This window comes from Rhinolophus sinicus, chromosome 4 (assembly GCF_057876585.1).
Source record: "Rhinolophus sinicus isolate RSI-liver-muscle chromosome 4, RSI-T2T, whole genome shotgun sequence".
In the NCBI taxonomy this organism is placed as follows: domain Eukaryota; kingdom Metazoa; phylum Chordata; class Mammalia; order Chiroptera; family Rhinolophidae; genus Rhinolophus; species Rhinolophus sinicus.
Genome location: NC_142504.1, coordinates 3322691 through 3334775, shown reverse-complemented (window position 1 = coordinate 3334775; position 12085 = coordinate 3322691).

The window sequence follows — 12085 nt, the reverse complement described above, 5'->3', positions numbered from 1 at the left end:
AACTATAGATGCAAAGAATTAGAATAACGCCATCACTCACATTTAGAAAGATGTGTTTGACGGTGGTTGGTGTGAATTGCAATAGTCCAGGGGAACAATAGTTCAGACCTGAACTTACACAACGGAGGGGGTCATAGAAAGGAAGGAGAGGCAGCAAATGCACTGATGGGCTCTAGCTGCTTATTGGCTATGGAAGAGAAAGCTGTCAAGAGAAGGACTTGGTCCCTGGGTCCCTAAATGGGTGAAGGGGTTGGGTGGAGTCACCAATGATGGGAAATGAAGAAAGATTGGGCAAGATGGGGAGAGAATGTTGACTCCAAACTCAGCTATGGTAAAATAGAGGTGATGGTGGGGTGTCCAGGTGGAGATTTGTAATTACAGGTTGACACATGGACTAAACCTCAGAAAACAGATCTGAGCTGGACATACACGGATTACTAATTTGTGGTTGCAATCGCTGAACTGTTTTCAAAAATGATGATTCACTCTACTTAGCTTTTCATGACAATGTAACGCAACTTAGTCTGAGTGTTTTGGAGGGCCCGTGGGCACACCTCCACCCCCTCCCACACCTGCCCCTGTCAGGCCACTCACCTGATGCTGCTTCCTCTGTCCTCCTCAAAGTCCCTTCTCTCACCTGGCTCAGTCTGGTAAACAAGGCTGCTTGATTATCTCTTAATTGCATCTTTCCTCCTGCTTTCCTGGCCAGTGAGGCAGGCCCATTGGTCAGGAGTAAATCCATAACTTATCATATTTCTTTGTCTTTTTCGAACAGTCTCTTGGCATCTCTCAAAAATTGTGACTTATAATGAAAAAGTTTCTTTAAAGGAACTCTGTCTTTTGAGTTTATCAAATTTGCTTGTGTTTTTCATCCCTTATCACACACGGAGCTTGTGGAAGGTAGAAGAGGCAAGGAGACACATCAGTCCCGACAGTACCTGAAGTCACTGGGGCCTGTTAGCACAGAGAGCCAGCCTTTCCTTTAATTACTATTTGGACTCAGTGACTCCTACAGAGGCGAGCAGCTGACTTAAGCGCTTATCCCAGGAGCAGACAGGTTCAATTCAAACTGTCACGGGGGAGACTCCCACACAGATGCAAGCAGACCCTGAGCATCTTTCAAACCAGCAGGTTATCGCATGTGACTCATGAAAGGATGTGAACTAATCATCTCTGCCCTTGGACCACTCCAGTTTCAAAATAATCACTCCGTCTCCTCTTTAGCTCATCAATAATTAGCAATCCCTTTCCAGTTATGTATATAGAAAAGAAAATGATTACATACAAATCAAGGCAGAACTGCACCCTCCAATGCCTTTCTGATTGCAGACGCCTCCAATTTGGGGAAGCGCGGCAGAGGGAGAGGACGCAGGTGGACTGTTAGCCTTGAAAGGATCACGTGCGGTTCAAACTCCAGCCAAGAGCTACATTTAAAGAACTGATTTAAAAACTAGGTACTGTTTCAATGGAAATGATGTTTTCCATTCTGCAAAATGCTTAGCCACAAATTCCCTTAGGAAATCAAGTTTCCGAAATACCTTGACTTGTAGTTGAGATTTTAAAACCTCACAGTGTTACCAGTCCAGAGTCCATGTGCGGGACACTTCAAAAGGCCAAAACTCAGAATGTCAGAGTCTGGAGTGAGGAAAGGTTTATTGATCGAGGAGGCACTAACTGAGACGATCGGAGCCCTAGTAGGTCTCCAAACCCATCTTAAGAAAGAAAAGAGTTCAGGGTTCTTTTATGCCAAGGGAAGGGGAAATGGGAGGGGTTGTTTTTGTAAAAGCCCAAGCCCCAAGTAGAATTCCCCTAATGGTTAGCGGGAGCTATTAGTCTGAAGGCCAAAGAACAAACCAGAACATAGTGGAGTCAGAGAGACCCAGCACTTCTCTTTGTTACCACAGGAGGGACTTAAAAATGATTGGCCCAACTACCCATCCCATGATTGGCACCCCCACCTCCACACACACACACACCAAACGATTATCCGTGCCCATCACATATATGAGTATATCTCACGCTGGGAAATTTGTTATTTGTAACATCAGTACATCTTTGAAACCTTTGACTCTTAGAAATATCTTTTTTCTATTTAGCTTAAATCTTGTACATGTACACTCCACGTATGTCTAATTTCTGTTTCTTCATGAACACACAATTTTGTGAAATTCAAATATGGTATTATGCATACAAAATCACTTAATAAACTTAGGAATGTGAAGGTATTGCTTTTCCATGAGCCTTACCACATTTTATTATGTTCCTTTAAGACACACAGGATTTTGACTTTTTAGAGTAACATGCAGAAGATACTCAATTATTATTGGAAAACCTAGAAAAACACAGACATATACCTGATATAAATCAAATGCATAGAAAAATAAGCAAGTAAACAGAAAATGTGACTCCCAGTTAGAGAAAGTAAAGTGATAAATGTATGAGAGAAGAAGTGAGCAAAGGGCAACACGTGGGTTTCAGTAGAAATCCTACAACAAGTTAATAAATATGTTTCATGATGATGTGAAGAAAAAGGAAAGACTTTGAAAGTCTCTCTCAGTAAGATGAAGCTGGATAAGAGGATTTAATTTAAGGTAACATCACTTAAATATTCTGCTTAATATACACCAATCATTTTTAAGTGATTTATATACGTTAACTGATTTAATTTTCACAGTGAGCCCATACGGCAGTTACGATTATTACTCCGTTTTACAAATCAGGGAAACGAGATACATAGATGTTAATAATTCGGCCAAGGTTATATAGCAGATGCAAGACAAAGTAGGGTCTTAAGCCCTGACATCCCCCCTTAAAAGTCCATGCTTTTAATTACTAGGAGTCGATGAGATTGACTCTTGGAGTCAGGAGCTGTTGCAATCTCCTGATAGCTAAGAAGGACTTTGTCGGTGGAGATAGGAGAGGTCATTTGTGCTCTTGAAGTCTGAAGACAGCATGCTAACGGGTCCTGGTTAAAATCCCTGTAAGATGAGAGGATGAGTTCATAACTAGGGTGATGGCATAATATAGTGTCCACAACAGAGCATTTTGAGCGTGAATAGAGCATACTGAAAATGCAATTAGAACAAAAGTACCAAGAACTTTTCACAGCAAATCAGAATAAATGAATATAAAACCATTTCCTATAATTCATATATTATGGAAGCAAGACCCTATAAAATAAATTAAAATTTTAGATGTCAAGAAGAATTAGAACTAAAAAGCAGATGTCTTTCTTGTGGATGTGAATTTTTTCCCTCTGTCATTTATCTCCTGTAAAACAGTAACATTTACCTTACGTCAGCTCACGCATTAGGAAAAGGGCATATAAACATTGAAATATGGTAGGTTGGCATAAACTCTGAAATGTCCTGGCCATCACAAAGACGCGATTTTCCTCTGAAGCAGATCTTTAGATGGATGGGTTGAAACATTGCAACGGCTTATCCCTGGGTCGTTTATCCTCCTTCGCTCTCCTTTTTCATTTTGAACATCCATCCACCTTTTCATTCACATCCAATTTGACTTGCTTTTCCCTCTGGAGTCACAGGTACTCAGCTTTGCGAAGCATAGTTTTTATCATTATAAGCAGAGCTACACTTTCCATTCTTTTTCCCGACAACAGGCATCAGATAATAGGAGTAGGAATATTGTTAAAGTCACCTGTTGGTCCCTTTAAGTCATGCATTATATTTCACACAATAGAAAAAGGGATCTCATGACAAGTTTCTATAGATCTGAGGATGGTTCATAAAAATGAACAATTAAGGGGAATTTAGAATGATTAGGCTACACGCCAATGTTAAGAAAAAACATTGTACGCTCCTATTTTCCTTTTTAAGACTGTCAGAAATTGATTCTGGATTGATCATCAGGTAATTCTTTTGGTTTCCCATCCTTACTAGTTTTGATTCATTTCATTCAAGATAATACATTTTTACAATTCGATGTTAAAGCCGAATTATCCACCTAGAGCCCTAAATGGCTTTTGAAGGAGAGGGATGGAGTCCACATGGCAACCTAGAGCCCAAACAAAAAGAGGCACACAAGAGCGTCCCCTCCTTTAGGTGGCAATGCTGCCTTTTTCTGCTTGGTGTATGACGGCGATTGATTTTAAGAGCCAAGTCATTCCAGGGACAACGATACATTTTAATGATACGTCCTGGATACAAGCCCTTCCTTCCTCAGATATGTTATTTGCAAGTATTTTCTCTCAGTTTATAGCTTGTCTTCGTTCTCTTAACAGTGCCCTTCAGAGAAAACATTTTTAATTTCGATGAAGTCCAATTTATCAACGTTTTCTTTCATAGACCAGGCTTTTCATGCAGTGCTTTAAAACTCATCTCGTGTTTTATTCTAAAAGATGTGCAGTGTTGAAAATGGAGATTTCAAAACCATGTGTAGAAAAGACTACGCTTTCCTACTGAATTGCTTCTGTAACTTTATCAAACAGCAACTGGCCGTATTTGTGGAGGTTGATTCCTGGTCTCTTCTCTGCTTTTCCACTGATCCGTATGGGTAACCCTTTGCCAATATCACATTGTCTTGAATATTGTGGTTTTATAGACAAAGCTTAAAATCAAGTAGTTTGTAACTGGTCTACACGGTTCTTTTCTTTTTCAAAAATATTTTAGCCCTTGTAGTTCCCTTGCATTTTAGATACATTTTAGAATCAGCTGGTCTATATATACATAAATAAGTAATGCTGGAATTTTGACTGGTACTGCATTAATTCTATAGGTCAATTTGGAGAGAATTGGTATCTGAAATTATACTGAGACTTTCAATCCAAGTTCCTGGTGAGACTCTCCATTTATTTAGTTCTTCTTTAATTCCTATCATTAATGTTTTCCAGTTTTCACCATTTAAGTCCTGTAGATATCTTTTTTGTATATTTATAGCTAAGAATTTTATTTGGGAAAGACTAACAGCGATTCTTTTTTCTTTTGTTTTGTTTCTATTTGTACATGGTCAGTATTAAAAAATGCATTTTTTTGTTTGTTTGTTAACCTTCTATCCTATAACCTCATTGGATTTTTCTGGTAGATAACTATATCATTTACAAATAGGCACATGTTTTATTTCACTTTTTCCAGTCTATATTCCTGTTTGGGTGTGTGCGTCAAGACATTTAGAATTCTCTTGTTCAATTATATTGTTTGTTACTAAACAATTGGACTTTTTAAAAATTTTATTCATAGCTGATTTAAAAAAACAAAAGATTAATTGCATTCACAGTATCATTTCATTTATCTTTTTTTAAAAGCATATTGACTTTGTTACATTTGTAATAAAAATTACTATCTTTTAGTTTGGGTGATATCTCTAACTCTATAACCAGCTGTGTTATTTGAAAAAGGCATAAAATCAATCATTTTGTAAGTTTTGACCTTTATTATTTTGACCATTAGCAGTAGGTAAAATAAATGTCTCATCAATTATTTCACTAAACCCTTTATTATTCAATAAATGAGATTTTCAGGGCTTTTGATTTTTTCCACCACTGTCAATTATCATGTCAGTTTATGAGCTCTACCCACTTTGCTTCAAACATTCATAAGTTTTGCATGTTGCTCTTTTCAAGATTCCAAATAGCATTATTCCAGAAGTTATATTTCAATTTATACATACTGAGAAAATTCTATTGCCATTACTTCATTTATTGACTATAAATTTCAAATAACTCGCATCATAGTACTTAAGTTTGTATAGTCTTTGTGCTGGAACTTTTACAACAACAACAGATATTTAAAAAAACGTTAATCTGCCTCCACCCATGAAGACATAGTACTTGTTATGTTTACTTCAAGAAGGGATATTGTCAACAAAATCTTCTCTTTTAGCATTTAAAATATCCAGTTTTCAGACACAAATTCATATAGGGTTCAACACAAAAAGGAAGGAAAGATGGAAGGAAGGAAGGAAGGAAGGAAGGAAGGAAGGAAGGAAGGAAGGAAGGAAGGAAAGAAGGAAGGAAAGAAAGAAGCTGCCTTTCCCATATTTCGCGCACCCCTAAGAAATATCTGGAATTACAAAACTCCCTTTACTGTTTTTTTGTAGTTGTAAGGCTTTTACATTTTATTTGAGGTGGTAAAATATTAGCTATAAGTAGATTTAAAAAGGTTTCTATATTAAAACCACTACAGAAACTACTAAAATAATACCAAGAAATATGTTCTCTTAGGAATCAGTAGAAGAAGGAAATGGAACAATAGCTAGGATGTAGAAGACTTGGAATCTTCCAAATGCACATGGAACATCACTAAGACAGATGGTGTAATGATTCCTAGAGCAAACCGTAATTTTTTGAAAGAATAGATATCATGCAAAGTAGGTTCTCTGGCCATAATGAAAGTAAATAGACACACAATGTGATCAATAGATTTTTGACAAAGGAAAGAAAAAATAGGGTTGTTTTTTTTTTTCAACAAATGGTGCTGAACCAATTACATAACCGTGCCAAAAAAAAAGTCTGCACCCATATCTCACACTGCATACAAAAATTAAATGAAAATGCATCACAGAGCTAAATATGAAACATAAAACCATACATCTTCTTGAAAAAAATTCTGAGAAGATATGAAAATGACTGTGATTGTGAATTAAGAGTTTATAGACACCAAAAGCATGATCCATAAATGAAAAAAAAAATAATTGGACTTCATCAAAACTAAAAACTTTGTTCTTTAAAAGATAGTTACCAAATGAAATAACAAGTCATAGACCAGGAGAAAACACTTGCTAATCAGATGTCTGAAAAGGAACTTGTATCCAGAAAACATAAAGACCTCTCAAAACTCAAAGACGAGAAAACAAATGGCACAATTTAAAAAACAAAAGTAGGCAAAGAATCCGAACTGACACCTCCCCAAAGAAGATGCCAGATGGCAACTGAGCACTTGGAAAGATGGTCACCTCCCCAGCCACCAGGAAGCCGCAGATCAAAACCACCACCAGATACCAGTATACGCCATTACCACTGCTAAAATAAAACAAAGAGAACCCTGATAACACCAAGTAATGGCGAGGTTGCGAGCCCTAGACTTGTCGTTCACTGCTGGTGGGAGTTCGGAACGGCAGTATCTTTAGAAAAGAGTTCGACAGTTTCTTATAAGGATGAACTTATGCTTCCCATCTGACTCAGCAACCTCCCCCCTGGAAAAGTCCTGTCGCTATTAATGGAGTATGTTGAAAAAGATTAAATTATGGACAATGATGGGGAGGGAACGTTAGCTGGGAGCTGCTGCTACGTCTGGGCTTGGAGACTCACCTTGAGTGTCCTCTCCAGTGAAGACTACTTGCTGCCCGTCCCTCCTGAGTCGCAGTGTAGTGGCGGGTCTCCAGGCTGCCGGTAACCTGGGCTTTCCCCAATCTCCCGTTTTATATCTGACTCCATTTCTTCAGCCTCTGACTAACGGGTCCACTTAGAGTACTTGTTTATTTTCTCCTAGTTCTGTTTCTTTGTAAATAATGCAATTGAATTGTGGAAACACAGGCAGAGGCCATTCAATTTTTAATGCAAGTGTATGAACTGGTCCACCTGTATAGTAACCCCAAACCCAGAGTCTACAAAATTACAGTCTAGTTAGCCCAGGATGATGGAGAAATTATTGACTTTACTTTGCAGGTGGAGAGACAGAGAAATATCATGTGCATTTGATAAAAACAGTTATGATAGTCTTTACCCATCAAAATCATCTGGTTCTTCAAGCGATGTTTCCAGACACAGCTCTTACAGAGAAGCCGGCTTGTAAGTCACAGTGATTTCTCCTTGTAGGAATCATGACTAGGTTTAATATGTGTGCATGCACACACACACACGCACGCACACACACATTCACAGGCATTTTACCAATTACATCATGGAAAGAATAAACAAGATGGAAAATAACACAAAATTTAAAAAGTAATGAGAAAATATTTTTTTCTTTTCTCTACACGACTTTTTCTTCTTATACCTGCTAGTTTATCATTTGTCAAAGATACCACCAGAGCAGGGTGTCACTGCAGTGTTGCACAATCTTCCATTATCCTCAGAGAGCACCATTTCTTTCTATGTTGCCAAATAAAGTTTCTGCTGTTATTTGCTTCCTAACCATCTCTGTTCACGTTTGCCGCTTTGTCCCCAGCACCTGCATAGTGCTTGGGTGCTCAGAATGGCAGCTCAGTAAACGCCTCGTCAGTGCATAAATGCATGAACGTCTAATGACGTCATGACATTCTATGAAGTGTCTGCACCATAACCCATCTAACAATCCTACTCATTAAGCTTGTTTCTATATTGTGCGAATATCATTTACCGGGTTAGTTCATTGTGGGATGTGTTCTTTTCTGCACTCCCTGCGGGGAGGCTCCTTTCTCTACTTGAACAAATCTCCCCCTGTATCATCCCACCTCCCCCACTGGGGTCAGGTTCAACCTGGAAAATGGGGAAGGAAAACAGACATCACTGACCTTTTGCTTTAACACTCCTGGTCCACCCATCAGAACATTCTGGATCCTCCAAGATAGAATCAGGGAGGGAGAAGAAGGGCCAGCACAGGACTTACTTCACAGGTTAAGCTGTCATGGGTTGTGGGCTTCCTCTGGCCCTTCCTGCATCCTCCGAGATTCCCTCTGGCTACAGGGCTTTGGTCTCAAAAGTGCCTCTGCTCTGACCTTCAGCCTCTCTCCTCTGGGCCACTGACGTGTCCTGGCCCCCTGTAGGCATCCCTCTTCTGCATGCCCTCCCTCTTGAACTGACCACAGCAAACATTCTCTACTGCCGGTCCCTACCATTGGTGAGATAGAACAAATAAAATCAGAGGCTATCTGGCTAAATTTGAGATAAATTATTTTTAGCATAAACATGCCCCAAATATTGCACTTAATATGGGAAATTTAAGCTTAACTGGATGTCCCATATTTTGTCTGGCAGCTGTAGTTCCCCTGCAAACCTGGAAAAACTGCTGATGGGAGTAGGATTTCTTCTAATATTCAGCCCATGTCAGCCACCATGAGCTGCTTTCATATGTCACTCCTTGGAGACTTTTTGAACATCCGTCCGTGTCTGCCAAGACCCCCAGGCTCCCGGGAGCCCCAAGCATGGAGCTTCCAGTGAGAGGAAAGACCCTACAGCCTTCCCCACCATTCTGGGGTAGGCTGGAACCTGCAGCCTTTCTCCCGGGACATTTCTCCTAATTTCCAACAATCTTCAAGGCAACTTCGGAGCTCAGGTCACACTTCACCTTTTTTCCAAGGCCTGTATCTCACCGGGAAAAACAGAAGTGTGTGCTACCTACTGTCAGTTCTTAGCGTCTCTGGCATCAGTCACAGCTAAGAGACAAAGTTCTCTGACACCCTGTTGCATGTTTATATTTGCTTCTCTTCTTTATGTCATTTCTTTGGGAAAGAATTTCAATGGCATGATTATATGAATATGTATGAACATTTCTGGGACTCATTAAACTCCGCTGTATCTCATTTTAGTCTGTTTTCCCCACCTCCTCACAGCTGGCCTCCTGGCTCTCTCCCACTAACAAACCCGGGCTGTGTGAGGCAGGTTGGACCTGCAAACACCCCAAGTTCAGATAAGTGAACGGGCCCAGCAGCCTCAGCACGGCGGGTTCAGTCGGATGGGCTTCTATTTCAAGACAAAGAGTGTAGGCAGGCCTCGGGTTCAAACAGACATGCCAGGGCCCGTTCTCAACACACCAGCGGTGTCTTTGGATGGAGCCACCAAGATCTGAGCGAGGAATCTTAGCCTCTGCGGAGCATAAGGCAGCGGCCCATGGGGTGCGCGCCTGTTCCAGGAGCCCAGCTCCGCTGGCTACCACATCGTGCAGGCGAAAACTGCCAGGAGACAGGCTGGGTGTGGGGGCTGCCAGGGACTTACTGGACTTCAAAGAGCTCCTCCCGAATCCCACTGCCCATGATGACATGGCCCCGTGTGAAAACAGGACACGCTGTGTCCCCAGCGATAAAGGTACAGCTTTTCCATCACGCTGTAAACCCTAAATCCTAGTGGTTTATCCGGCACAGCACTTCTCCAGAGTCAGCACTGAGTTTCCGTCCTCAGGCCTGGATTCCTGTGCCCTTTCCTGGGTGTTCTCCAAGCTGACCATGCATCACCCAGGACTCTCTGCAGTCATGGCTCTTTCCTTGCGTCCCATTCCTCTGCCGCCCTCAAGGGTTTGTCACAAAGCCTGTGCTCAGGAGCCACTTCTCCTAAGCTACTGTTCTTCCTCTTCACATCCGCTGACAGGACTCACTCCCTGACGCAGAGACCATTCCTGCCTCCTCCTGGATTTCTAAGTGTCTATTGCCAGCCTCACAAGACAGCGCTTTTTAACCACGCTTTTCTTCTGGCTGAAGTACCTTATACGTGATACCTCCACCATTAAGAAGAGGCAGGGAAGTTGAATAAAGCATCTTCGATGTGGATTCATATCACTACAGTATAACACTTTCACTAGTGAAACATTTGACTGTTCCATAAAACTAATTATTAATAAATATCTAAAACATTTATTTTGAAATGTTACCCAAGTCTTATATATAAGATACGCAGATTCATGATAGAGGAGAAATAGAAGAAATACTGCATTTCAAAGAGTTAATAGGATTGTCATAATTTACTATAAATTCACTTCTACTTTTCTTTCAACCAAAGTAAAAAGGAAAATCTGACATTTTTCTCACCCCAACAGCAAAGTGACACATTAGTTCACATTAGTTTCTGCCACTAAATGCTAGAAGTGTCTCACATGGATATTAACACAGAAGGTATCAAGATAATGTCCTTGATATTTTTGAGAGAACGTACTGAAGTCAATTTGGTGGGATTGCTTTCTGAGCAATTCTAGATGAAATCTAAATCTAAAGCCATATCACCAGTGTCACTCAGACAGACTCCTTTGGGAGGCTAAGCTTATGTGCACCAAAATTATGGCTTTGCAATAGTTCGACACAAAGGACAAAATTTATAATATAGAGTAGAAGGGAGATTCAAAACTTACTTGACTAGCTTTCCTAAAGAGCAGTAATGTTCACTAGGTACACAAATATATTCTGTACATTTTTAACAGAGTAAACAGAACACAACACAAGTCTCTTCTGCACAATCCAGTGATAGCATGCAAGGAATTCATAATATATAAATATGTGTGTACACACACATATACATAATACGCATACACATATCTGAATTGTGTTTGTACATGATAACCTTTAAAATACGTATCTCTTCCAATTTTTCAAAATGTTTTATTTCAAAAATACAATAAAATGATGCAAGAGCTATATATCACAAGGCACTTACCATGGTCTAGTACACAAACATTCATGTATGATACACACTAAAGAGGAGGGGTGTAAAAAGCACCCTGGCAACAGAGAGGAAGGAGTAATCAAGTGGGATAGACACTAAACATTTCACAGGTGATATGATGTTTAGATGAGATCTTGGAGAATGAGTAAATGCTGATTAATATGGAAGAGGAAGGACAGTATCCCCAGAGAAAACAGCCTATGAGGTGGCAGAGACTGAGACAGCAGAGCATTGATGGGCAGTCTGCTTCCATCCTGGGAGCTGGAAAGCACGTGGCAAAACGTAGAGCAGTAGGGTAGAGTGGATAGAGGCCCACGGATGAAGAGCAAATACCGCATTCACTGGGCTAGTGGGAGTATGTCAAAGCTTTGAATTCTGAAGACGGAGAATAGGAAAGCCATAAACGATCCTGTGACCATGGATTTCAGAAAAATAAATGGCAGCCGTGTAGAGCTGAGTCAAAGCTGACAGACCATGGAAGAAGAGCAATTGCACTGGCGCTGAAATCCAGAATACGGTTCTCCACAACACTCCTCTGACTGTTCTACTGCACACTTCTCTTTCCTTTCCCATCATGCTTTGCAGTTAACTCTATTATTGTTTCCAGTCCCTGCCAGCATCTCAGTCATCTGCACCTTCTGGAAGAGCTCATCCTTTTCCCCTTGTTTGTGTTTCTTTGCCCTTGATTCATCTTTTATTCTCTCTCGTTTTCTGAGCTCCTGAATGATGAGGTCTTGGCATTCTACAACCAATAACAGGACTCAGTTAAACGTGTCAATC